Here is a 27,693-nt window from a genome sequence, read left to right as displayed (position 1 = left end):
GGGAGGTGTATTCCCTCAGCACCTGACACATCTCGCTCATTTCCTTCACCAGTGTCCCCACTAAATCTGTGTGGTTCATTTCTGAGTTGGGCTGTTGGGCAGTATCAGGCTGTGGGGCAGGGTCAGGCTGTGGTGCAGGATCTCTAGTGTCTGGGGCCGTGTCAGGTTCTGGGACAGGATCAGGCTCTGAGGTAGGATCTCTAGTCTCTGGGGCTGGTGTCTGGATAGTTATCAAAGCCAATCTCAAGTTATGTCTGAGTGCTAAATAGAGTAGGCCTATCAGCACCACTTGGTTAGTATCCAGGGGAAATCTAAACCCTTTGGAAATTGGTGGGGTGGGCCCAAAGAACTGGTTGAGGGGTTGGGAGAAAACTTCCCCTGGTGTCATTTCCTCACAGAAGGTACCATTGTTAACATAACCCCAAAAACATGCACTTAGTGTGTGATAGCCCTTTATCCACGTGCCCACATTCCGGAGGAAGTTAAAAACCCATGAATTCCTCACCTTCTCGACCCATAGTGCAAACTGGATAACAGCAATGGTAGCCTTAGTCAGAGGACCCATGTTTAGGTAAGGAGCTGCAAAGGGGAAGAATATAGCAACAACCACGTGCCACCCGAACCAGGGTAAACTAGACCACATAGTGCTGCCTAACAAGGTTCCTATATTCAGCACACAAAATTAAGTTATCCAGGAACTGTTATTCCTTTTCCACCCCTTTCTCTTAATGTCCTCAGGCCCCATATTGGGCACCAAGATCTGTCTTGGTTTGAAAGACAGGTGTCTGTCAAGGAAGGCAGGAGTCTCCCTTGAAATGGAAGGAAAAAAAAATTGCAACCCCCTTCCCTCCAAATTATTATAATTTTGAAATTAAGGGGCTTTCAGGCAAAGATATGAGGAACAGGAATAACAGTTCTTTACTATTATATATCTATATGTTTATAACAAGTCAAACAAACAACAATAACTATGGCAGTAACAACAAACAGAACCACAAACCCAGTGCCAGCCTTCTCGGCTGTCAGGCCCTTTCCCTTTCAGTGCAGTTCCAGTCACAGCCGGCAGGGGCGCTGGTGGCTCCTGGTGAGCAGGGCAGGTGCGATGGTTCCCCCGCGGCTGCAGGGGGCTCTCTGGAGCGAGCTCGGGGAGCACGAGGCACTGGCGGCTTGGGATCCCGAGAAGAGATGGAACAAAGGCTTCACAAACCCCCTGGGCAGCCGATCCCCGTGTCTGGCCAGACCCTCGGGAACAGCAGGCTGGAACAGCAGGGAGGAGCACAAATCCCGGGTGGCAGACGAGATGTATCGAACTCTGGAGCTGCGGTGGAAAACCCCCAGAGGTCTGGGCAGGCAGGGCGTGGCGGGGCTACAGAGCAGCGAAGGCTCAAAGCAACGGCTGGGGCAGGGCGGCCGCAGCCCAGTTCCCAGCAGGGCAGGGGAAGGCGGGCTTGGGAATCCCAGGGTTTCTCCGGTAGAAGGAAGGAAGGCAGCCAAAAAAGTAGAAGTCTTCAGTGCTGATGAATTCCTTCCAGCCTCCCTCTCCGTCCAAACACTGGGAACTCGCTGCCCACAAACCCAGGTGAAAAAAGAGTAGACAGATGGAAAAAAAAAGAACAGAAGGGGAACTCCCAAACCCCAACAAGCTAGGACTGGGTTTAGGACGGAGAAACCACATATACACACTTCGAACAACTGCCTGTACCTCTTTCAACTTCTCATAAATCATTATAAGCACAGCAAAATAGAAATCCAAATTCGTGCCCCCACTCTGCAAAAATTCCTTATCAAGGATAAGATCGGACCAAGTTGTGGATAGGCAAATAGGCCTAGGGACCAGAAAGGCACTAGTACCTAAAACAAGCCTAAGGACCAGAAATACATGAATATATCAAGCCAGAGAGACATTATGAACTCAACGAACATGATGACTACTTCACCCCAACGCAGAATAAGTAAATCCAAACCAAAATGTAATTAGTAGAGGTTTTTCACTTACCTTCAAGCCACACAGTTGGGCACCACTAAATTTTGTGCTGCTTTTGCCAAATTTAGAAATATATCCTCTGAGAGAAGGCAGGTTCCAAACCGCCCCTCCCCCACCAGGTTCGGGAAAAAACTTTTTCCTCGAAGGAAAGTGAAAGAGATAAAAACTATTTATTTAACAAATACACAGGAAAAAAACGATACCAGTGCTAAATAATAAAACCTCTCTCTGTAGAGAGAACGCCTGGGAAAATTTCACAGTCCTTCCGTAGTCTCTCTCTCTCTCTCTCCCCCTCCTTGGAGTTGGGACGAGGTGGTGGGCCCACCTCCAGGGCCAAGGCCTTGGTGGAAATTCCTCCCGATGTATTCTGATGTTGAAACAGTCCAGCAGAGAAAAAAAGGAAAAAATGAAGTCCCAGGTGATGCCTTTTCCTGGTCTTAAAATCAAGAGGCATACACGGTTAGAAGGGGAAAAGGGATTTTACCTTGGTATTTATTTTAAGGATCCTTAGGTGTACACGTCCAGGTCATATGCATCAAGATGTACCCCACCGAGTCTTTCCCTGTGTCTCTGTCTTTCTTCTCGTGTGTCCCCCCCCAACATTGGGTATAACATTATAGGCTTTACTAATTAGCATATCTATCAAAGATTCCCCAATGAGAGGTTCAAGTGAGCCCCCCCTCCCCAAGGAACCTTCCCCTGGATGGTTCTATCTTGGTTTACAGAATATGTTCTGGAGAGGACCTTGGGGTCTGGGGCACACTGATCCCTAGCTACGAAGCTTCTAAGATGTTTAATCTCTTAGCTTAACAAACAAGTCCAAGAATGTAGGCAAAAAGCACTAGGAATACAGAAGCTGTAAAAAGGTATAACAGGGGTATAAAAGAAAAGGCAAAAATCTTCATGGCATCATTTCCCCCCTTTTAGAGACTAACAAAACTCTATCTTGTCTAGTCTCTACTCTACTCTACTTTTCTACCCACAGAACCGGTTTACACAACCGGCTGCTCTACAGGAAATTACATAGATAATAACTACAATTACAACTATTATGGATATTTCTTTTACCCAGGCCCAGTTTGGTAACCATGAGGTGAGGGTATCAAAAATATGATCAAATTTTAAAGTGTTATTTCTAGAAGCCACTTCATGTAGAATTTGAGTTCCCTTCCAAATTTCATCCAAATCTTTCTTAATTCTTTCATTAAAATGCCAATCAATGGTCAGTGACCCTTCCCATCTAGGGGTGGTAACTGAGTACAGATCCAGCAATCACTCTTATTAAGAATTTTGGAAACATTTTGGACCACAGTCTTGTGCAAATCATGGGGTGAACCCTGAATCATGGTTACCAGTTGGGCAAACAGCAAACATGTAAAAAACAGTTTAAACTGCATCTTTCTGATTTGTATCAGTCTCTGTCTTCTTGGTGATTTCGGGAGCAGAAGCTTTCTTCACCCTGGAGTAGTGAATCCACGGTCCTTTGCCAGCAACCTTGACCGCAGTAAAAGTGGTCAGCAAAACTTGGAATGGTCCCTTCCACTTGGCTTGCAAGGGGTCGCTGTCCCACCACTTGATGTAGACCCAGTCTCCAGGCTGGAATGGATGAGCAGGTGTGTCCAATCCTATTGGTTTGGAGAACACGACGAATCTCTGGAGCTTCTGCAAAGCGGAACTCAGAGCCATTAAATATTTCTGCAAATCATTTTTACCTCTCATATGAATTTCCCCTGGGATATGTGGAACCTGGTATGGCCTGCCATATAATATTTCATAGGGACTGATGTTGTCCCTTCTCCTTGGCTGTATGCGGACTCTCAGCAAGGGTATAGGCAGGGCTTGAACCCATGTCATGGATGTCTCTTGACAAATCTTGCAAATCTGAGTTTTGAGGGTCCCGTTCACGCGTTCAACTTTGCCACTTGCCTGGGGCCCGTATGGTGTGTGCAGGTCCCAGGTAAGTCCCAAAATCCTGCTAACCTCCCCAACCACTGTTGCAACAATATGTGGTCCCCTATCTGATGACATTCCCAAAGGAACCCCAAATCTTGGTATTATATGATTGAGCAAAGCTTTCACTACTTCTTTTGCTGTGTTGGTGCAACAGGGGAAAGCCTCAGGCCATCCACTGAAGGTGTCAACCAGTACCAGTATATACCTGCATCCCTCTTTGCATGGCATCTCAGCAAAATCTATTTGCCAATAATCTCCTGGGAGATCTCCTGTCTTTGTCACTCCTAACACAACTCTCTTGCTTGTGTCAGGGTTGTTTTTACAGCAGGTTTCAAACTTGCTTGTTATAGATTGTACAATATCAGTCATTCCTCTCCCTATCACTACTTTCCTCAAATGTTTTAAAAGATTTTCTGCTCCCCAGTGGGTACTTTCATGCTCTCGTTGGGCTATTTCCCGAAGGATCAGAGGTGGAACTACGACTTGTCCTACTGGGGTAACAGCCCACCCACCTTCTTTGATTTCAGCCTTAAGGAATTTAATTAATTTGTGATCCCTCTGATCATATTTTGGGGTAAATGATGACAAATCTATCTCTTTTTGTGGTACCACTGCAAAAATGCCTTTTTCTGCAATCCCCCTGGCTGTTTCATCAGCAAAACAATTTCCCAGTTCAGGGGCTGTTTTCCCTTTTTGATGACCCTTGCAATGCATGATTGCCACTTCCGTAGGCTTCCAAATGCTCTGTAAAAGTGCAAGAATTTGTTTAGCATGCTTAACTTCGTTACCTTGAGCAGTCAACAGGCCACGTTCCTTCCAAATAGCTCCGTGGGCATGAACAACACTGAAGGCATATTTGGAATCAGTCCATATGTTCACCTTCTTCCCCTCACTCAGTTCTAGAGCTCTCGTTAGTGCAATGAGTTCAGCTTTCTGTGATGATACATCTGGAGGCAAGGCTTTTGCCTCAGTGATTTTATCTGAGGTGGTTACAGCGTAACCGGTCATCCTCCTACCGTTTCTCATGAAGCTGCTCCCATCAGTGTACAATTCCCAGTCTGGATCCTTCAAAGGAACATCTTTCAGGTCTGGTCTGCTGGAATCAGTTTCCTCTATTGTCTGCAAACAATCATGCTCAGGCACACTGTCAAGTAATGTAGATGATAAAAACATCACAGGGTTTACCACAGAAGTTGTCTTTAGAGTAACATCGGCCTGTTCTAATAACACAGATTGGTATTTGAGCATCCTGCTAGGGGAGAGCCAGTGTCCCCCCTTTTGCTCCAGCACATTTATCACTGCATGGGGTACATACATGACAATGTGCTGCCCAAGGGTGAATTTACAGGCCTCCTGTATCAGAAGGACTGTTGCTGCCACAGCTTTCAAGCATCCTGGCCAACCCTGGGCTACATTGTCTAATTGATTTGAGAAATAGGCCACAGCTCTTCGCTGGTCTCCAAGGTGCTGTGCCAGTACCCCCAGAGCAACATTCAGTCGCTCATGTGTAAAGAGTTCAAAAGGTTTAGTCAAGTCCGGCAGTCCCAGAGCTAGGGCTGACATCAAGGAATGTTTCAGCTGTTTAAATGCAGCCCTGGCATTCTCTGTCCACATAATTGTCCCCTTTTCAGCTGCTTTAAGGACCTCATATAATGGTCTCACCAGTATACCGTAGTTTGATATCCACAGGCGACACCAACCTACCATTCCCAGGAAGGCCTGCATCTCCCTTACGGTATGGGGCTCTGGAAGTCGGCAGATGGCTTCCTTCCATTCTCTGCTGAGTTGGCGATGTCCACGGAAAATTTCCAGGCCCAGGTATACTACTATTTCCCTGGCAACCTGTGCCTTCTCTTTCGAGACCCGATACCCACTTTGGCCCAAAAAGTTCAGCAGACTTACAGTGAGCTTCATGCAGTCATCTCGTGTCTTGGCCGCTATCAAGATGTCATCAACATACTGGAGAACCGCTCCTCCTGGTTCTTGTTTCCTCCAGTCCTCAAGCTCCTTTGACAGCTGGTTTCTGAATATGGTCGGGCTGTTTTTGAATCCTTGTGGTAAAACTGTCCAGGTGAGCTGGGTCTTCCTCCCTGTTTCTGGATTCTCCCACTCAAAAGCAAAGAGTTCTTGGCTATTCTTATGCACAGGAATGCAGAAAAAGGCATCCTTGAGATCTAAAACAGTGAACCACCCTAATTCATTTGTTAGTGTTGTCAAAAGTGTGTAAGGATTTGCTACCACTGGGTGTATGTCCTCTGTTATCTTGTTGATTTCCCTCAAATCCTGTACCAACCTGTAGCTTTTACCATCAGCTTTCTTTACTGACAAGATTGGTGTGTTGGATTCGCATTCTACTAACAACCCAAATTTGAGAAACTTTTCAATCACAGGTACTAATCCCTTACGAGCTTCTAATTTCAGAGGATATTGTCTTTGTCTTACTGGTGTAGCCCCTGCTTTGAGTGTGATACTCACAGGTTCAGCTTTTTTGGATCTCCCAGGAGAATCATTGGCCCACACTATTTGAATGACAGCGTCTTCAACTTCTTTGGGAATTTTTCCATGGCATTCCTGTACAAGTATAGCAGCTGCTTCGATAATTTTAGATTCTGGGATTATAACTTTCGCTCCCCCTTCCTTTGAAAAAATTTCTGCTTCCAATTTTTCCAATAAATCTCTGCCCAATAATGGCATTGGGGAATTTGGCATATACAGGAACTGGTGAGTGACCCAGTGTTTTCCCAATTTAAATTTTAAAGGTTGGAAAAAAGTCCTTGTTTCACTTACCCCTGTAGCTCCAATCACATCTACAGTGTCTTGACTCAGTTTACCTTTTAAAGTATTTAACACAGAATACGTTGCCCCTGTATCAACCAGAAATTCAACATTATCATTCCCCAGCTTAGCTACAACCGAAGGCTCTGCTGGGGTAGTTACCTTCGGTCCCCGTCAGTCCGTATTTACGGTTAGTTCCGAAACTGGGGGCTTCTTTTCTGCTCGTGATGGACACTCATTTTTCCAATGCCCCCATTTTTTGCAAATTGGTCCTCAGATAAGGGAAAAGGGGGACCCCCTTTTGATGTCTCAAATGACTTTTCCTTATCATACCTCTTCTTGTAGTGGGGTTTATGATGTTTATCTGCTAAGTCTCTGTTCTGGTATACCTTCCAGGCTACAGTCAACAATTTACTTATGTCCGGTGGCCCATCTATCTTTTGCAGCTTTCTCTTTATGTCATTAGCGGATTGACCTATAAACAGGTAGGCCAGGTGGATTTGCTGCTCAGGTGAGTCAGGGTCTAAGGTAGTGTATTTTTGTGCAGCCTCTTTAAGCCTATTTAGAAACTCTGTGGGGGTCTCATTTGGATTTTGTTTAATTTCATATAACTTAGCCCAATTCACTGCTTTAGGAACAGCACATTTTAACGCAACAACCACCCATTTTTGGTATCGCTTCCGCTTTTCCATCTGTTCTGGGACATTAGGATCCCATTTAGGGTTCGCTAGGGGATAGATGTCATTAACTGACCCTTGAAGACTCCCAGTTGCAATTTGAGTTTCTATAGCAGATATAGCAGCTTTGTTGACCATTTCTCTCTCTGTTTTATCCAATAATTCATCTAGCATAACATTTATATCACCCCAATCTAGGTTTTGGGATTTTATGGCCATTTCCACACGCATAGCTACTCTCTCTGGGTTGTCCCTGTACTTCCCAATTGAGTTTTTCCACTGCTGTAATTCTCCGAGAGAAAATGGTACTTTTATATAAATGGCTCCTTGATTTCCCACAGCCTGTCTCAGAGGTGCTTCTAATGCAAGTTCTTCCTCCCCCCCTTTACCTGCTTTGGACCTTGTATGTTTAGCGACGGGACTGACTGCTCTCATAGCTTCTCGGGCTATCCTGCCCCTCCTTCTACCTCCCTCCCCGTGAGAACCATCTGTATCAAAATCATCCCATTCGCTTTTAATTGAAATTGGTTCATTGGTTTTAAAACTTGTAGGTTCTGGGGTGTTCAGTCTGGACCGGGCGTAGACGGACGGAGACGAGAGATCTCTGTAGTCAGATCTTGGAACATGCGGTTTATTGCAAAGGGCGTGGGTACAGGGGCACTGCTTAGAGCTGCAGCTGGCAGCTCTGAGCAGGCCCAAGAGAGCAAGAGAGTAAGCGGGTAAGCAAAGAGAGAATAGTAAGAGTCTACAGTAAGAGTGTATAGTAAGAGTGTAGTAAAAAGTGTCTGAAGTCCTGGTTACAATACAATAAATCATCTTCTGTACTGAATATTCTAATTGTCACTAACCAATCTAATACAAGATACAAATCCTATAGCATTTACATACAGCCTATAAGAGTTCTTATATTACCATAGAGTGTTACATCTTAACTTCTAAAAACTACTCTTTGGACCCCTTCTGCTGAGCTAGTAGGGTCTGCTCTGACCCTTGGACCTGCCTGCAAGCAGAGGGTATTGTTCAATCAAGAGGGGATTACATTCAGTTGGCCATACCATTGTTTTCCAGTTGTTCAGTAACTAAGACTTGGTATCTCAAAGGTGGCTTTCATTTCGATGTCGCTTATAGTTTTCATATTCCCAAAATCTTTTGTCAGGCAATCATATTTATAAGGCCTTCCTGTTTCATCTTCCCCAACATCTCCCCCGTTCCGATGAACAACTAAGATATTAGACACAGTCCTACTCATCATTTTTTGCACACACTGAAGTATACAAGGTACTGCTACTAAAACTATAATTATTACTACTAGAATAATCAAGCCTATTTTACAGAGTTCCCTTAGCCAGGGTGCAAAGCTCCAACCATTAAACAAACTGTCTAGCCAAGACGGGTTATCTGTTGTAATTTGGTTAGCTAGGTCCCTTAGGTTTTGTAACTGTTTGTGAATGGAAACAGAATGATCGGATAAGTTCATACAGCATAGTCCTTCAAAATCTTCACAGCCATGCCCATGTGCTAATAAAAGATAATCAATTGCAGCTCTATTTTGTAAAGTGGCATGTCTGACTGCTTCCTCATCGGTTAATAAGTCACTGATCATAGTAGAGGTGGCATTTACCTCCTTGCTGAGCCAACATCCCAACTTGTTTAACTGTTTTAACGCAATTGAGGAACTTAACTGAGGTAGAAAGATGCTCGCAACAATTGATTTTTCAGAGTTCCAAGGGTGAAAGTTACTATCACAGTCGCTCTCATACTGATGTCCCCAGGAGGATCTAATCTTTCTGCTTTTCTTTTTGGTTACTTCTTTGACACTGGGAGCAATAATTGTAAGTTGTCCCAGAGCACAAGGGCCACCATCTATTTTTGAAGGTATACCTTGCCAGGCTGTGTCTCCACAGATGAGCCAAATTCCTCTAGGGAATCGAATAGGAAGTTTGTTAAAACGATCTGCATAAGGTTCGTCATATATAAGAAGCTTTGCTTGATTGCACCAAGAAGTTATATTGCTATAAGCTGGGTGATATGGGGTAACGTTTAAATGAGGACCATTTTCTCCTAGAAAGTGAAAGAAATAGCAGGTATCCATAGTTAACGAGCCTAGGATTTCTAGCTCTTGAAGGTCAGATTTATCAATTTTAGAATTATCAATATAAGTTTGGTGTTTATGGCTGGTAGTTGGAGATACTTGATGATCGTCGTATGGCCAGTACTTATCTAGAGTAACATTATCAAAACCTTCTGGAAAAGGTATTCCAACTAAACAGGTTGAAAAAGGTTTGTCAGGGCTTGTATCAGATAGACAGATGGTATCAGAGCCTGCAGATTTGGCTAAGGCAACCCAGACATTTGTCTTTGGTTGATTTACAGGTAAAGCTTCACTACAAAAACTAAAACATAAGAAAAAAAGCAACATGCACGCGCGCAAATGAGAAAACTCCATTATTTTCTTGAGCTGTTTTTGGCAGATCACTTTCTTTTGGTGATTCTGCGCACTTCAGGTCTGGGTGCTTGCTTCCTGGCTTCCACGTGCAGGGTCACTGGCTGGTGTGGAGGCGTCGGCAGGCTTTGGTGCGTGGTATGGCTTCACGTTTTTTGCTGGAACCCACTTGAGCTCTCCACCTGTGGAAACACACGCAAACCCCTTCCCCCATGTTATAAGTTTGTATGGTCCTTCTATTTTTCCTGATTCTAGATTCTTAATTAAAACTGGGGGGTGTTCTTTCAGCTTTGCTTTTTTGTTGTTTAAGAAATGTCTGTAAATGGGGGGGTCAGGCTCTTCTGCAGAGCTATTCAAAAAATTGTAAACATACAAAGCCTTGTTCAACCTCCTTTGAGGTGTATCCTGAGCTCCTCCCCCTTTCTGTTGATCTAAAATGCGTTTTAGAGTTTGATGTGGTCTTTCTATTATTCCTTGACTCGTGGGGGAGTAGGGAATACCAAATGTATGGCGGACACCCCAGTCATTTAAGAATGCAGCTAATTCTTGTGAAACATAAGAAGGACCGTTATCAGTTTTAATTTCTTGCGGGATACCTAAATAGGAAAAAGCTTGTGAAAAATGATGGCAAACATGCTTAGCTGTTTCTCCTGTATGCACAGAAGCGAAGACTGCATTTGAGAATGTATCGACAGAGACATGAATATTTCTAAGTTTTCCAAAAGAGGGGTACTTAGTAACATCTGTTTGCCATTTCTGTAAGCTCTCCAACCCTCGTGGGTTGGTGGCTCCTGAGGAGGGGACAGGTTGAACAAGCTGACAGTTTGGGCAAGCTCGTACAATATTTTGAGCTTGTTCTAAAGTAATGTGAAAATCTCGTTTGATTGCCTGTGCATTTTGGTGAAAGAACGCATGACTTAATTTGGCTTGTTCAATAGTGTTAGGCAAGGTAGTTGCAGCAAACACCGAGGTAGGATTTTCAATGCCTGCTGCAACTTCTCCATTAGATGCTGCTGATGCCAATGCATCAGCTCGTGCGTTTCCTTCTGCCATAAATCCTGGAAGACGAGAATGAGCTCTAATGTGGCAAACGAAATAAGGATTAGTTCTGTGTGATAAAATTTGGTAGAGACAGGTGAGCCAAAGACACAATTTGTCGTTGTTCACATCCTTTAAAACAGATCCTTCAATCCTTTTAATAATACCAGCAACATATGCTGAATCAGTGATTAGGTTGAAAGGTTCTGGAAAGAGCTGAAAAGCTCTTACAACAGCTGCCAATTCAACAATTTGAGGAGAACCTTCAACTTTTTGAACATCTTGTTTCCAGACTTTAGTATCTTTATTTTGCCATGTGACCACAGAATTGTGTGTTCGCCCTGACCCATCAGTGAAGATAGTGACCGCATCTAAAGGCTCTTCACTGATTAGGGGTTTTTCTTTGTAGCACAATTTAGCTTTGATTATTCCGTGTGCTGGGTAATGAATAGAGCAAACACCTGGAAAATCGAGCAAGGCATACATCAAGTCCTCTGATTTTTGCATTGCCCAATCAAAATAGGATTTAATCATGGGCAAATAGATAATTGCAAATTCACAACCTGCTATCGAAAGAAGCCTTGCTCTGCCTTTGATGATGATTTGAGACATCATTTCTAAAGGTGTGAGGATTGTCTTTGGCGACCTGTAAGGAAGAAAAACCCATTCAATTATTAACAGCGGTTCTATTTGAGAGGAATCCCATTGAAAAATGAGGCCGTACAGTCTCAACTTTTCTCCTAAAACTGCAAGGAAAAAGGGTTTGTTAGGAATACAGCGATGTGCCTGCCTGTTCTGCAGAGCACCAGTAATTTTTTCCAGGGCCTTGCAAGCTTCAGGAGTGAGAGATTTAGGGGATTTAATATCACTGTCTCCTCTCAACAAATCAAAGAGTGGAGCAAGTTCATCATTAGTGATTCCTAGCACAGGCCTGACCCAATTGATTTCTCCTAAGAGCCGATGCAAGTCCTGCAAGGTACAAACATCAGTTCGAATTTGTATTTTTTGAGGTGTAATAGACTGTTCTGTTAGTTTCCATCCTAGATATTTCCAGGGAGCAGTCTCTTGTATTTTTGATTCAGAGATCACCAGTCCAGCCTTTTTGATTTCAGCAACAACACTGTTACGAGTTTCTTCCATTTGTTTTTGTGTTGACGCTGCGATGAGCAAATCATCCATGTAGTGGAGAATAATTGATTGCGGGAATTGCTCACGGACTGGGGACAAAGTACGGGCTACAAAATGTTGGCAAATAGTCGGTGAGTTCTTCATGCCTTGAGGCAAAACTAGCCAATGATACCTTTGAAGCGGTTCTTGCAGGTTTGTACTTGGAACGGAAAAGGCAAAACGAGGAGCATCGTCTGGATGCAGTGGGATGTTGAAGAAACAGTCTTTTAGATCGATAATTACAAGCGGCCAATTTCTTGGGATCATGGAAAGGTTGGGCAGGCCAGGTTGGAGAGGGCCCATGTCTTCAATTACTGCATTGATTTTTCTGAGATCATGTAACAATCGCCACATGTCAGAAGTTTTCTTATGGATTACAAACACAGGCGAGTTCCAGGGACTGTTAGTAGGTTGAATGTGTCCTTTTTGCAGTTGTTCAATCACTAGTTTTTTGAGGGCACTCAGCTTATGATCTGGCAGGGACCACTGGTCGACCCAGACAGGGGTGTCAGTTTTCCAGGTCAGTTTTAAAGTACTGAGTGCTTTAGTGGTCCCTATGAAAAATCCAGTTCAATTTTGGCTCCCCATTCAGAGAGCAAATCTCTTCCCCACACTGTGATGGGTTTTTGCACTACATAGGGACGGATCAATGCCTTTTTCCCTTGTGGTCCTGTAATACTGATTACAGATTCGCTCCGCAGGCATGGAGTGACACCTCCAATGCCTGTGAGAGCGCCTGGGGGGGTTATTAATTTCCAATCTGTTGGCCAATTATAATAAGAGATAACAGAAACATCTGCCCCCGTATCAATCATCCCCTTGATGTTAACTTGAATCCCACCATTTGACAATTCACAAGTTAGCATTGGTCGTTGCTGACTTATGTGTTGAACCCATAGAACCTCAGGACTTTCAGGAGCAACTGAGAGACGGCACGGTGGTACTTGTTCCGCAGTTCCCATGGGCAGTGCTATGGCAATAGCTATAGGGGTTCTAGGTGGGATATACAATGGGGGATGGCAGGCATTTGCTAGCACTAGCAGTTCTTCATTGCAGCTAGCAGATATTACACAAGGCAAAACTAGCAGTCCCAGGATGCCATTCCTCTCTTTACCAACAACCAAAAAGTCTTGTCTAGTTTGTGAAGTCCCTATAATTCTTGTTGAAATATAGTCATAGCCATTATCCTTTAAAAAAGTTGTTGGCTTGGAGGTTGCCAACGTACACTGGGACCCTGGGGGTAGTAGGCCTGGGTCATTACTTGGGATTGCGCTGACGGTGAAGCGAAGTGGTTTTGAGTCGGGGTATTCATAAATTTTATCTTGGGTGTTTGGGGTGCCACTACTTGTTTCGTCACGCGATGGCATTGCGCGCTCGTATTGGAGTTTTTTGGACTGTGTTTTCCACTTGTATCTTGTCTGGATCGACACTGCCAGGCAAAATGCTTTCCCTTCTTGCAGATAGGGCAGCGATCCGGTGCTTGTGCACCCTTTTTGAGTTCTGGGCAGTTCTTCATGATATGGCCGGGTTTTTTACAGGAATAACAAGGTCCTGGAGTTACAGCAGCTTGCATAACAGCTATGGTGTTGCCTTGTTGCTGGAAGTTTAGATGCAAGGCAGCCAGGATTTCAGTAAGTTTTTGGTCTCGTGCTTCTGCTTGTGCTGCCTGTGCAGCTGTTTGTACTGTTTGAGCTGTCAGAGCCCTTTCAATTTTTTCTCCTAGAGCTTTTGCAAGTTCATTTGCTTGGATAGTTGCCACCTGCTGTGGGCCTCCTATTTTGTTACAGATGTCAATCATCTCAGGCACTGTGGGTCTTTCTTTTCCCAGAGTTTTGATAACTTTTTTACATTCTGCATTGGCATTATTTTCAATAATGTCCCGTATCATTATTGGGCGAGCTATGTCGTCGCTGCATTGCCGTTCTGCTGCTTGGATGACCCGGTCCACAAATGTGGTGAATGGTTCAGACAACTCTTGGCTAATGAGATTATAGGCTTTCTCAAAACTTCCTGCAGGCTGAATTTGCAAGAAGGCTTTGCGGGCCATCTTTTTGATGTCATCTAATGCTGTTTTGGGTAAATTTATTTGATTGTCATTTTGATCATCAGGATGGTCACCAGTCAGCTTAGATATGACAAGGGTACGAAGGTCTGCGTCAGTACTTTGTTTATAAGTGGCTAGTACCCCTGCAAGCAGTCTCTTCCATTTGAGTTCCCATAGCATATATTGTGAGTCTGTGAGAATTATACTAGCAAGATTTTTACAGTCATTTGGTATGAGTGTATGTCCTTCCAGGGTACTTTTCAGCAGTTGCTTGAAGTATGGAGAGCAGATACCACTGTCCTTTATTGCTTTCCGCAACTCTTTAATCTCATGGTGTGGGATAGCTTGCCATGTTCTAGGACCACCAGCTTGCTGGCTGAATAGTACAGGCATAGCTAAAGGATTTAGATTTTCCTCTTTGCAAATTTGGCGTCTGACTTCATGCCAGTCTGTTAATTGAAAAGTATTAAAACATTTTTGGGAGTTTTCTACTTTTGGGATTAACGCAGGCGAATTTTCAGGGTTTAGTGTCTCTTTTTGGGTTGAGGAGTCTGTCCCAAACACTGGGGGGACAGTGAACCTGTTTGGGAACAGACTTAATTCTTTTTCGGAATTGTTTTGTATTGGGATTAAGGTGTTGGCATTTGCAGGGGCAAAATAGTTCTCAGTCTGTCCTGTATTTATAAAAGCAGGTGTCATATTCCACCCTCCCCCTCCTCGTTGCACGGCTTGTGTGCCTGGCTGTGGCAGTGCGATCGATTGGTGATACAAAGTAGTCCCATTCGGTGCCAGGGGCGCGGAGGGCGATAGCGCGGCTGGGTGTTCGAGGGAGTGCGGGCGTGATTCGGTGCTGCTTGGGTTGGCTCCGGGATGCGGCGGCGGAGGCAGGGGGGCAGGCGGCGGAGCCGCGGGGTGATGTGCGGCTGGTCCCGGGAGCGGTGCTGCGGTTGGAGGAGTGTGCGCGGAGTGATATCGCTGGTCCGGGGGTTGCAGCGATTGCGCATGCGTGGGTTGCGTCATCAGGGCAACGTGGCAGGCTGTGATGGCGGCAGTCCGTGTGGCGGGCGGTTCGGGCAGAGCGGGAGATGGCAGGACTGCAGAACCAGGGGCTGGGGCTGCGGCCGCGGTCGAGGGAGGGGGCGATGGGACGATCATGGATGCCGGTGGCGGTGGGACTGCACTATTTGGCAGCTGAGAAGCGGGAGGCTGCGGTGGATACAGCAGGGTGCGGTCTGGGGCCACGGAGGCGGGCGGCGGCGGCAGAGCTGCTCTGTCGGCAGGAGATGATCTCGGGGCGGCGGGAGGCAGGAGGGCCGGCGGCTGGATCACGGCGTGCTGCCGCTGGGAGCTTGTAGGCTGGGCTGGGGTGGGTGGTGGTGCGGCGGGCAGGAACGACGCTGCCGGAGCGGCGGTGCCGGGAGACGGGGCTGGGGCAGCGGCAGGCACGGAGGGGGCTCTAGTCATCCGTGCAGACGCTGCGGCACCGGCACCAAGTGGCTCGCAGGGCTGGGGCGCTCCGCGTTCCAGCGCGAGCGATGGTGTGCCGGGATCGGGGGATTGCGCAGGGACGCCGGCAGGGACGGGAGTAGACATAGGCGTCTGTGCTGCCGCGGGGCCGGGGGACAGCTCGGGGCGTGCTGTGTGCGCTTGAACGGTAGGGTGAGGGAGCAGGGTTCCCGCGGCAACGTGTACAGGGGGCACCGGGGGCCCCAGCGCGGTCGTGACAGGCGCTGTCGGTACTGGTGGTTCGGGAGCGGCTGGAGACTGTGAAGACGCAGCAGCGACGGACGCGGATGGGCTATTAGCTACCACCGGCGCCGTGTCGGTGGCGGCAAGGGGGACCTGGGGGGCTGGAAGAAGGGTCGCCGCTTGGCTTTGCGGGGGGCCGGCTATAATGGCAGCCATGGCCATAACCGGCGCGGCTGGGGGAGCGGTAGCACCCGTAGCTAGCAGGGGGGTGGCCGCTGCCCCCGCCGGGGTATCACCGGGGGGCGGGGCTACGAATATGCCAGCAGTGGGGGGTGGGGTAACAATGACGGCAGCAGCGGGGGGGCACGTGGGGGCAGGGGCAAGGGGCGGGGTCGCGGAGACGCTGGCGGACGGGGTGATAGAAGCGAGGGGCGGGGCCGCGAAGACGCTGGAACCGAGGGCGGGAGCCGGGACAGCGGGGACGAGCGGGATGGCGGGGGCGGGGATGGTGGGAGGGGCCGTAGGGTCCGGTGGGGTGGCTGGGGCCGGGGCAACGGGTGCCGGGACCGCGAGCGCGGGGGGGGGGGGGCGGCGCGAGTCAGCCGGACCGCGGGTACTGGAGCCGCGAGGTCCGGCGGAGAGGCGGGGGCCGCGCCCTGTTGCGGGCTCGCGGCGGCAAGGGGCGGGCTCGCAGCAGGAGCCGGGCTCGCAGCAGGAGCCGGGCTCGGCGGGGTGACTGCTGCGGGCGGCGCCTTCGCAGCAAACAGCTCCACCAGCGCTCTGCAAGCTGGGAGCAGCTGCGCGGCAGCCATATCCCGGTAGGAGATATTATTAAAGAGCTTAACCCCAACTGTGTCCCAGAAGTCTCTTGTAAAGACGGCTGAACGGTCAACATTTGGGAAATTAATCAGAGTCCATTCTAAGAGGTTTTTTAGCTCCTGTTTAGGTAATTGTCTTGAACTAGAGCTTAGTAAATGCTTAAGTTGCTTATAGAGATCTCTGTCATGGGCAGAGTGCATTTGTCCCATTATCAGACCAGTATGATACTCACTTAGATGATGTAGGAGCAGTGTCCTTGCTCAGAGGTCCGTCGTGGGGGGCTGGCCAGGCACTCCACTCGGCGCTCAGGACGCTGCTTTTGGGTCCTCTCTCAGAGCTCCGGTTTTAGGCGTCGCTTGGCAACGGCTTTCCGTGCTCAGGACCTCACGGGTGGGTCACACTAAGAGCTCCAGTGCGGGCGGTGCTGAGCACTACTCGCCTGTGCTCGGGGCACGCGGCAGGGTCCCTCCTTAGAGCTCCGGTCGGCACTGCTTAGCAGCGTGTCCGTGCTCGAGGGGTGCCACGGCAAACTTCCTCAAAGAGCTCCAGGGAGCCGCTGCGCAGCAGTGGCCGCCTGTGCTCGAGGACTGCCAGGCAATTCCCTCCAAGAGCTCCAGGTAATCCCCGTGCTCGAGGGCTGCCTCGGCAGAATTATAGAGCTCCGGCTTTTACGATGCGCAGCAATGGTATGCCGTGCTCACGACACGTTCTAGGTGGCTATAACTGGTCTTTTAGTTACCGTCCATGGAGAAGTCTCCCACAGATGGAGAAAGCTGAACCGAGCCTTCAATCACGTTGTGCGCCAGACTGAAGGTTCTTGGGGGGTTCGGCAATCACGTTGGGCGCCAGACTGTAGGTTCTGGGGTGTTCAGTCTGGACCGGGCGTAGACGGACGGAGACGAGAGATCTCTGTAGTCAGATCTTGGAACATGCGGTTTATTGCAAAGGGCGTGGGTACAGGGGCACTGCTTAGAGCTGCAGCTGGCAGCTCTGAGCAGGCCCAAGAGAGCAAGAGAGTAAGCGGGTAAGCAAAGAGAGAATAGTAAGAGTCTACAGTAAGAGTGTATAGTAAGAGTGTAGTAAAAAGTGTCTGAAGTCCTGGTTACAATACAATAAATCATCTTCTGTACTGAATATTCTAATTGTCACTAACCAATCTAATACAAGATACAAATCCTATAGCATTTACATACAGCCTATAAGAGTTCTTATATTACCATAGAGTGTTACATCTTAACTTCTAAAAACTACTCTTTGGACCCCTTCTGCTGAGCTAGTAGGGTCTGCTCTGACCCTTGGACCTGCCTGCAAGCAGAGGGTATTGTTCAATCAAGAGGGGATTACATTCAGTTGGCCATACCATTGTTTTCCAGTTGTTCAGTAACTAAGACTTGGTATCTCAAAGGTGGCTTTCATTTCGATGTCGCTTATAGTTTTCATATTCCCAAAATCTTTTGTCAGGCAATCATATTTATAAGGCCTTCCTGTTTCGTCTTCCCCAACAAAACTTGTTCCAGGCAAATGTTGATCAGGAACTGTCTCGCTCTTTGCGGCAGTGGAGGGGTAGGGAGGCAGGGGCTGCATGCAGGTTCTCCCGTCCCTGGCTCTGTAAGAGCCGCCTGGGTCGGGGTCATCCCATCTGCCCTCAGCTTTAACACTGCCTGTGCCGCAGGGTGGGGAGAGCGAGCGGCTCCTCCTGTCTCTGGCTCGGAAACTTGCGGTTCTCTGTATTGGGGAATGCCGCCGCAATTGCCCGTGTCCATTTCTACCTTCCCTCCTGTGTTCAGGGTACTCGGGGAAAGGCGGCCAGCCTGCCCCTTCCCCTCCCGCTTCTCTGTCTCTGCCTCTGGGGCGGTCAGGGGGCGGTGGCCAATCCACCCCTTCTCCGCCTCTGGGGCGGTCAGGGGGCGGTGGCCAATCCACCCCTTCTCCGCCTCTGGGGCGGTCAGGGGGCGGCGGCCAATCCACTCCTTCTCCGCCTCTGGGGCCGTCAGAGGGCAGTGGCCAGTCTGCACCTTCTCCGCCTCTGGAAAAGTCAGGGGGCAGTGGCCAATCCACCCCTTCTCTGCCTCCGCGCCCGCCCTCCGCCCCTGACGAGGCTGGGGGTGGGGGGGCCCCGCGCCGCTCCTCTGGCTTGGAGCTGGCCGCCTGCTCCCTCCCCTGCCCCCGCTCGGACAGTGGCGGGGACAGCGGAGGCGGCGGCGGCGGTGGTGGCGGCGGCGGTGGCGGTGGGGGCGGTGGGGGAGCCACTGCTCCCCCGTTCCCCGCCCCCACTTGTGCAAGCTGCCCCGCCGGTGGAGGTGGAGGCGGCGGCAGCGGCGGCGGCGTCGCCGCCGCTCCCCCATCCTTCACCCCCACTTGCACGGGCTGCCCCGGCGGTGGAGCCGGCGGCGGCGGTAGTGGGGGCGGCGGCGGTGGTGGGGGAGCCACTGCTCCCCCATTCCCCGCCCCCACTTGTGCAAGCCGCCCCGCCGGCGGAGGCGGCTGCAGCGGCGGCGGTGGCGGTGGAGCCGGTGGAGTTCAACTCTCCGTCTCTCTCAGGAGAAAAAGAAAGCTGAAAACTGCCTGGAAAGCAAGATGCTTCCTTCCGCTCCTGTTGTTGCAGAAACAGACTGGTTTTATCTCTTTGTCCTTGAAAACATGAAAACAAACTGCAAAACTGCTTTGAAATTTTTGGTTGGGTCTTTTCTCAGGCTCAGTTTAAAGGCATAGAAAGGCACAAAATTAATTTCTGGGCATAGGGCAGTGACATAGGATACACTTCATAAAGTCACCCCAAGACAGATGAAGAAAAGGCTCAGGTACTTAATGCCTTCTTTGCCTCAGTCTTTATTAGTAAGACCAATTGTTCTTGGGGTACCCATCTCCCTGAGCTGGAAGACCGATGGGGAGCAGAATGAAGCACCAATAATCTAAGGGGAAATGGTCAGTGATCTGCTTTATCACTTAGACAAACACAAGGCTATGGGTCTGGATGGGATCCACCCAAGGCTACTGAGAAAGCTAGTGGAAGTGCTCACCAAGCTACTTTCAGTGTTTAACCAGCAGTACTGCCTAACCAGGGAGGTCTCAGCTGACTGGAGGTTAGCAAACATGATGCCCATGTACCAGAAGGGCTGGAAGGAGAAGCCAGGGAACTACAGGCCTGTCAGCCTGATCTCAGTGCTGGGGAAAGTTATGATTATCTTGAATGCCATTACATGTACATGACAACCAGGCAATCAGGCCCAGCCAGCATGGGTTTATGAAAGGCAGGTCCTGATTGATTAACCTGATCTCCTTTTATGACAAGGTGACCTGATTAGTGTATGAGGAAAAGTCTGTGGATATTGTTTAGCTGGACTTTAGAACTGGCCGCTCATGGTGTTGCCTTTCCCTGGTCTTAAAATTAAGAGCCAGACACGGTTAAGGGAAAAAAGGGGTTTTTACCTCGGTATTTAATAAGGATCTTTAAGGTGCACCACTTCGCCAAGGTGGAATGTGCCGAAATGCACACCCATGATAAATGGCATATACAATTTATAGACCTTGCAAATTAGCATATTTATCAAAAACTCCCCAATGAGAGGCTTGAATGAATAGCGTGATATCCTCCCATCCCGAGGAATTCCCCTCTGAATGGGCCTATCTTAGTTTACAGGATGTGTTCTAGACAAGACCTTGGTTTCTCAGGATAGCGTAGGGCTTTCTGGCCTCCAACTGCAAGGCCTCCAGGATGTTTGGTCTCCTGGTTTAACAGAATATTAGGACTATGCTAAATTATCGGGCTTAAGGAATTACAAGTATGCATGCTAAAAGCACTGAGGATACATAAAAGCTATATAAAAGGGTATATAAAAGGTATATAAAAGAAAAGGCAAAGAATCATCATGGCATCAATGGCATGGACAGGTGTATACTTCACTGGGTAAAGAATTGTCTGGATGGTTGAGCCCAGAGAGTGGTGGTGAATGGAGTTACATCCAGTTGGTGGCTGGTCACAGGTGGTGTTCCCCAGGGCTCAGTATTGGGGCCAGTCCTCTTTATTATCAATGATCTGGATGAGGGGATTGAATATGCAAGTTTGCAGATGACACCAAGTTGGGTGGGATTGTTGATCTGCTTGAGGGCAGGAGGGCTCTACAGAGGGATCTGGACAGACTGGATAGAGGACCTGAGGCCAATTGTTTGAGGCTTAATAAGACAAAGTGTTTGGTCCTGCACTTGGGTCACAACAATCCCATGCAATGCTACAGGCCTAGGGAAGATTGGCTGGAAAGCTGCCTGGAAGAAAAGAACCTGGGGATGCTGGTTGACATCCAGCTGAACATGATCCAGCAGTGTGACTGTATGGCCAAGATGACCAATGACATCCTGGTTTGTATCAGAAGTAGTGTGGCCATCAGGACTAGGGCAATGATTTTTCTCCTGGTGAGGCCACACATCAAATACTGGTTTGGGTCCCTCACTACAAGAAAGACATTGAGGTGCTGAGCAAGTCCATAGATGGGCAAAAAAGCTGGTGAAGGGTCTAGAGAGTAAGTCCTATGAGGAATGGCTGAGGGAGCTTGGGTTGTTTAGCCTAAAGAAAAGGAGGCTGAGGGAAGATCTTATTGCCCTCTACAACTACCTGAAAGGAGGCTGTAGCCAGATGGGCATTGGTCTCTTTTCCCAAGTAAAAAGACAGAAAAATATAAAAGTAAAATGACAGAAAATGGCCTCAAGTTGCACCAGGGAAGGCAACACATTCAGACATTTCAGGCTTGTTGCTGCACAAATTTTTGCTAACTTTGTTTTAAAACTGGGAGGTTTTCCTCTCTACAGGCCCACTGGATTGAGGGTGATTGACAAAATGACATTTTGGTTTTATTTCTAGAGCTGCACAAATTTCCTGCATTACTTGTCTGGTAAAGTGGGTCCTTTTATTGCTGTTTAGTTTTAGGGGAATATTAAACCCAGGAACTATTTCTCTCTGTTTTGTTGTTTGGGTTTTTTTGTAACAGTTGTTTCACCTCCATGTTTACAGGGACAAGCCTCCATCCTGAGAACATATCTAAAATGACAAGGACATACTCAAAATTACAGCATTTATGTATTTGAATAAAGTAAATTTGCCAATTTACAAATGGTCCCCTCAGTTTAGAGTGTGTAGCTATACTTCCCTTCTTGTTCAGACTCATATTATTTTGTTAAAAAGTTGTCCTAATTATATGAAAGTTTAAGTTTTTGAACATTACTTTTCTAGCAAGCTTCAATCATTTACACCTAAATTTCTGTCAAAATGAAAGCCCCTTCCTGATTGTTCAAGCTATAGAACGATTTAATTAAAAAAGAATGTGTATGAATTGTACAAATACTTCATTTATGTGGACTATTAGAAAAAACAAAAGAAAGCATATTTAAAGTTCCTTAAGTTTCCTTTTTCAGTATTAGCTGTTGTCTTGGTTTTGGAGACTGTCTTGGGTTGAAAGGTGTCTGCTAAGGAAGGCAGAAGCCTCCCTTGGAATGGCAGATGCAACCCTCTTCCCTCCGAGATATTATAATTTTGAAATCAAGGGGCTTTTAGGCAAAGATGTGGGAAACAGGAATAACAGTTCTTTACTATTATATATATAACCAGTCAAACAAACAACAATAACTATGTCGGTAACAGCAAACAATCACAAACCCAATCCTAGCCTTCTCGACTGTCGGGCCCTTTTCCCCTTGGGTGCAGTTCTTCTTGCAGCCCGCAGGGGCGCTGGCGGCTCCCAGTGAGCAGGGCAGGTGCTATGGTTTCCCCATGGCTGCAGGGGGTGCTCTGGAGCGAGCTCGGGGAGCATGCGGCACCGGTGGCCTGGGGTCCCGGGGAAGGATGGAACAAAGGCTTCACAAACCCCTGGGCAGCTGGCCCCGGTGTCCGGCCGGACCCTCAGGAACAGCAGGCTGGAACGGCAGGCTGGAGCGGCAGGGACGAGCACAAATCCCAGGTGGCAGACGTGATATATCCAAGCGGGGAACCCCCCGGAGGTCTGGGCAGGCAGGTCGAGCACGGCTACAATGTAGTGAAAGGCCCGAAGCAGCAGCAGAGCAGGGCGGCCACAGCCTGGCCTCCAGCGGGGCAGGGAAGGCGGCTTTGGGATCCCGGTGTTGTTTCCAGCAGAAAGAAAAACGGCCGAAAAGAACCAGCAGCTCCTCTCTCTCCGAACGCGGAGACCGAACTGGCCCTACGCCCAGGTGAGACAAAAGAGTAGCCAGGCGCACCCCACCCCCAGTGGGTAGCTCTTCCTTAAGTACCCAGCAATTAGCAACAGTATGGGGGAAAATTTCTTTAACAGAAAAAAAACCTAGAGCTCTTAAAACCCCAAGAGAGACAAATTTCAGGAGAAAACACCCTGGAATGAATGTTTCCTCTAAAGAGAAAGGGCTTCAATAACTCCCTTTTCTTCTGCCAATGAGAGAAATTGATACCAGTGGGTGAAAGTGGAAAAAAAAAAAAAAAAAGAACTGTTTAGTAATATAAAAAAAAGGGAGGGAGGGTACCCGCAAGGCACAGAAAAGGATTGAGTAAATGCTAGGTATGAACTCCCAGAAACTTAGCCTCCACTCACACACACACACACCCCCCACACACACACCCACCCACAGCAGAACAAACAACAACTCAAAAATGCCCAGAGAAGAAAAATACATGGGCTGACCGGGTGGCCTGGAAAACAAAATGGCGACTGGTCCCTTTTTCTCTGGGAAGGGGAAGAGGAGTTCATGTAGCTGAATCAGGGGGAGAAGGGGGAAACAGAGGTTAAATGATTTGCTAAGAATCTGTTTGTTAAAAACAATGCATACAGCTTGCTCAACACTTATTGTGCCTACCAAAGCAGAATGAGAAGATAGAAGACTATTGATAAAGGGAAGGAATCTTGACCAAAGATCCTGGTTTTGAACCTAAAACTAACTTAAGCCGGCCTTGAAGTTTAGACTTGGGCCAGGGACATAAAGAGCATGCGCAGGGAAGCAAGGTGAAAAGTTCAGAAAGAAGAAGACCCTTTACTTCATCCGAGGAAGACCCTTACTTCGTCCCAGACACCCCTACCCACGACCACCAGACAACACTGCGCAAGCGCAACGTGGATGTAAATGACTTTTGGGCTCATTGTAATACGAGGCGAGGCTAGGCGGGGCTAGGTGATGAATATGTATAGACATATTAGGAGACTTAATGAATATGGAACTTGTAACCCGATATATACCAAGCTGAATGCAGCTGTCGGCACGCATGACTTTGGAGGAGTTATCCCCCATGTGTCCCAGCGCTGGAATAAACATACCTACTTTACTACTTATTCCAGTAGTGGAGTCTTTTCCACATATCATTTTGGTGAGCCAGCAGGAGGAACTCTGTCCGGCTGCAGGATCGGCTGAGGAACGGATGTCCTAGGCGTGCCCCAGGGCTTTCCTGGAGGAACTCCGCCCCTTGTCTCGCTCACTGCAGGGGCAGACAGCAACCTGCTGGGACTGCGGATAAATGGTATGTTCTGGATTTAGGGTGCCTGTAAATCGTACGCGTGGCCAGGGCTGCTGGTAAGCTGCGCAGAGACATCTCGCGCACAGCATAGTCCCTGTGTGGGTAAAGGTGGAGCTGGCAAGCAGAGCAGCCGGCTATGGGAGCCGGGAAGGGCAGCCGGCTACAGGAGCCAGCAAGGGGAATCACCGACTGATAGAGCGGCTGCTAGCGATCCTGAGAGTGGATCGGGTGATTCCGGGGGGGTTTCCACCAGAACTTGTTGATGATTGTATTGGAGAAAATAAATAAGCGGGAGCCTAAAGTTATTACAAGTGAGTGTTATGAATATTTTGGCTACTAGTAGCTGGTTTGAATGTTGTTGTGTTGCTTATATGTCTGTGTAGATATTGGTTGTTTGAAGGTTCTTGGGGGGTTCGGCAATCACGCTGGGCGCCATACTGTAGGAGCTCTGTCTGGGGGGAGCTCGGGGGGTGCTCGGTGCGGGTTCAGACGGTCGGGACGGAGACAGATGGAGACGAGAGATCTCTGTAGTCAGATCTTGGAACATGCGGTTTATTGCAAAGGGCGTGGGTACAGGGGCACTGCTTAGAGCTGCAGCTGGCAGCTCTGAGCAGGCCCAAGAGAGCAAGAGAGTAAGCGGGTAAGTAAAGAGAGAGAGGGGGAGAGAGAGGAATGAGGGTGAAGAAGTAGTGAGAGAGAATGGAAGTAGAGTATAGTAAGAGTGTGTATTAAGAGTGTGTATAGTAAGAGTGTATAGTAAGAGTCAGAGCGTAGTAAGAGTGAATAGTAAGAGAGTCTATAGTAAGAGAGTGTATAGTAAGAGAGTGTATTAAGAGAGTGTATAGTAAGAGTGTGTATTAAGAGAGTGTATAGTAAGAGTGTCTGAAGTCCTGGTTACAATACAATAAATCATCTTCTGTACTGAATATTCTAATTGTCACTAACCAATCTAATACAAGATACAAATCCTATAGCATTTACATACAGCCTATAAGAGTTCTTATATTACCATAGAGTGTTACATCTTAACTCCTAAAAACTACTCTTTGGACCCCTTCTGCTGAGCTAGTAGGGTCTGCTCTGACCCTTGGACCTGCCTGCAAGCAGAGGGTATTGTTCAATCAAGAGGGGATTACCTTCAGTCGGCCATACCATTGTTTTCCAGTTGTTCAGTAACTAAGACTTGGTATCTCAAAGGTGGCTTTCATTTCGATGTCGCTTATAGTTTTCATATTCCCAAAATCTTTTGTCAGGCAATCATATTTATAAGGCTTTCCTGTTTCATCTTCCCCAACAGTTGTTGTTGGACTGCTTTTATGTGTATGTTGTCGTGTGTTGTTTAAGTATGTTGTATTGAAGCATTTGTTTAGAGTGGTGCTAGATTACTGATTTTTGTGCTAATAGAATTAGAATTGTGGCTAGGCGAGAGGTTAGAAGAATCCCTCCCCCTCAGTGGTTTGGTCTTGATTCTTGGGACCTCCACAGCCTTTCTAATATAGCTCCATCTGATTTCCCTTTTGAAATCCCGTGTTTGTGCCGGTTTGGGCAAATTTGGAAATGTATCCTCTGAGAAAAGGCTGGTTACAACCAGCCCTCCCTCACCAGGTTCCGGAAAAAATGAATTTTCCTCGAAGGAAAGTGAAATAGATAAAACTATTTATTTAACAAACACACAGAAAAAGGATAATAATGCTAAATAATAAAACCTCTCGCTGTGGAGAGAAAAACCTGGGAAAATTTTTAGAGTCCTTCCGTAGGTAGCCTCTCCCCCTCCTCCTCGGAGCTGGGTCGTGGTGGTTGGCCCACCTCCAGAGCCAAGGCCTTGGTGGAAATTCCTCCCAATGTATTCTGATGTTGAAACCGTCCAGCAGAGAAGAAGGGAAAAATTGGAGTCCCAGGAAAACAAAGTTCAACTTTCCGTAGGAAAAGAGCTGAGAAAACTGGCTGAAAGCCGGCTGAAAAACAAACAAGCCGGGTGCTTCCTCCCTCTCCCGCCACTGCTGTTAGAAGCAAGAGGAGTCTGTGTGTATATCTGTGTGTCCTTGAAACAAAAACTGCTTTGAAGAGTTTTGCTCAGTTTTTTTCCTCTCCCCCCTCTCAGTCTGAGTCTAAAGGCATAGAAAGTGTTATGAATGCATTGTGATATTGGCTTTTCGCATGTTACATAATGTTAGAAAAACTTTACCTAGGTTCTGTAATGTAATACATGATATAGAATGTCTATTGTTTATGTAGTCAATTTAGAAAAGATAGGCAGAGAAAGTCTTCACATTCCTGGAGTATCTTATCAGAGAAGAAGAAAAACAGAGACCAGAGAGAAGAATTTATGGAGGGAGCAGAGACAGAATGGAGCCAAGGAGGAAGATAAGGCTGATGGGATGATACATAGAAACTCCAAAGAATTTATGAATCATGCATGATTGTGATGAATATGCAATAAGAGATGTACTTTTAAAGATGATCTTTTGGATGTAGAGGTGTGCCTTTGGCTCTCTGTCAAAGCACCCGGCTGTAATACCCTTTTTGCTATTGTCTCCTAATTGTCCCTTTTATTAAACTTTTTTTAAATTTTAGAAGAAGTGAACTGCGTTTTTCACAGAAAGGCACAAAATTAATTTCTGGGCATAAAGCAGCAATATGGGATACACATCATAAAGTCACCCCAAGGCAGTGTGTGAAAAGTTGTGAAGCTTGTATTTGTGTGTGCATGTATTAATTGTGAGATAAAGTGGTATTGTACTTCTACTAGAAGGAGTGGGTGGTGTCCAAGCTGCCAGAGGAGAGAGCTTGGTATCAGACTAGAAAGAGCAAGAATAAAGAACTTGGCAGAAAATGAAGGTGTAGATAATATTAGAGTGAGGGGAGAGTGGCAGAGAATAGTGAGAAATTTGAGAGGAACTAGTTAGAAAAGTATGGCAAGTATATGTAAGAAGGGATGAAGCAAAGGCAGAAGCAAAGGCAGAAGCAAAGGCAAAAGCAAAGGCAAAGGTGATGGCAGAAGTTGTAAAAATTGTGGACATTGTGGTTAATAGATTTGGGTGTTTAGTTCCCTTTTCTGCTTGGTGTTTTGTGTGGAGCTGTAAGGCTCCTGTTACGTAGTGCTTGTGCGGAGCTGAAAGGCTCCTGTTTGGAGGGGACTCATGCCCCTGTGCCTTTTGTGTTTTGTTGTGAAAAGCCAAAATTGGCAGGTTTCAGTCCTGAAGCCAATCCGGAGCTCCTATCTTGTGGGGAACCCCCCCACCAGTCTGTAGTTTATTGTGGAGAACTAGAATTGGCAGATTCTAATCCTGCAGCCAATTCTGCATCTGCTGCCTTGTGGAGATAGTGTTGTCCCTATGCAGGCTTAGGTATTTGTCATGCAGCCTCGTCTGTGGGGGCTATAGAAAAACTTGAGGAGAAAATGCCTGATTCACAGACTGCAACTCTTGCAAAACTTTTAAAAGCAGTCTCACTCTCTCCGCTGAAGAATCAATTGGAGGGAACCCCACTGAAAACCTGTGAGAAACAACAAAAGTGGTGCAACAAGCACTTCATAGAATAAAAACTAAAACTCCACTTGAATAAGTTAACGTAATTAACAACTTGTTTCACTCAGACATATTTTTCACATTTTTTTTTGAA

The sequence above is a fragment of the Coloeus monedula genome, assembly GCF_965178545.1.
Source record: "Coloeus monedula genome assembly, chromosome: W".
NCBI lineage: Eukaryota > Metazoa > Chordata > Aves > Passeriformes > Corvidae > Coloeus > Coloeus monedula.
This window is presented reverse-complemented; position numbering follows the sequence as displayed.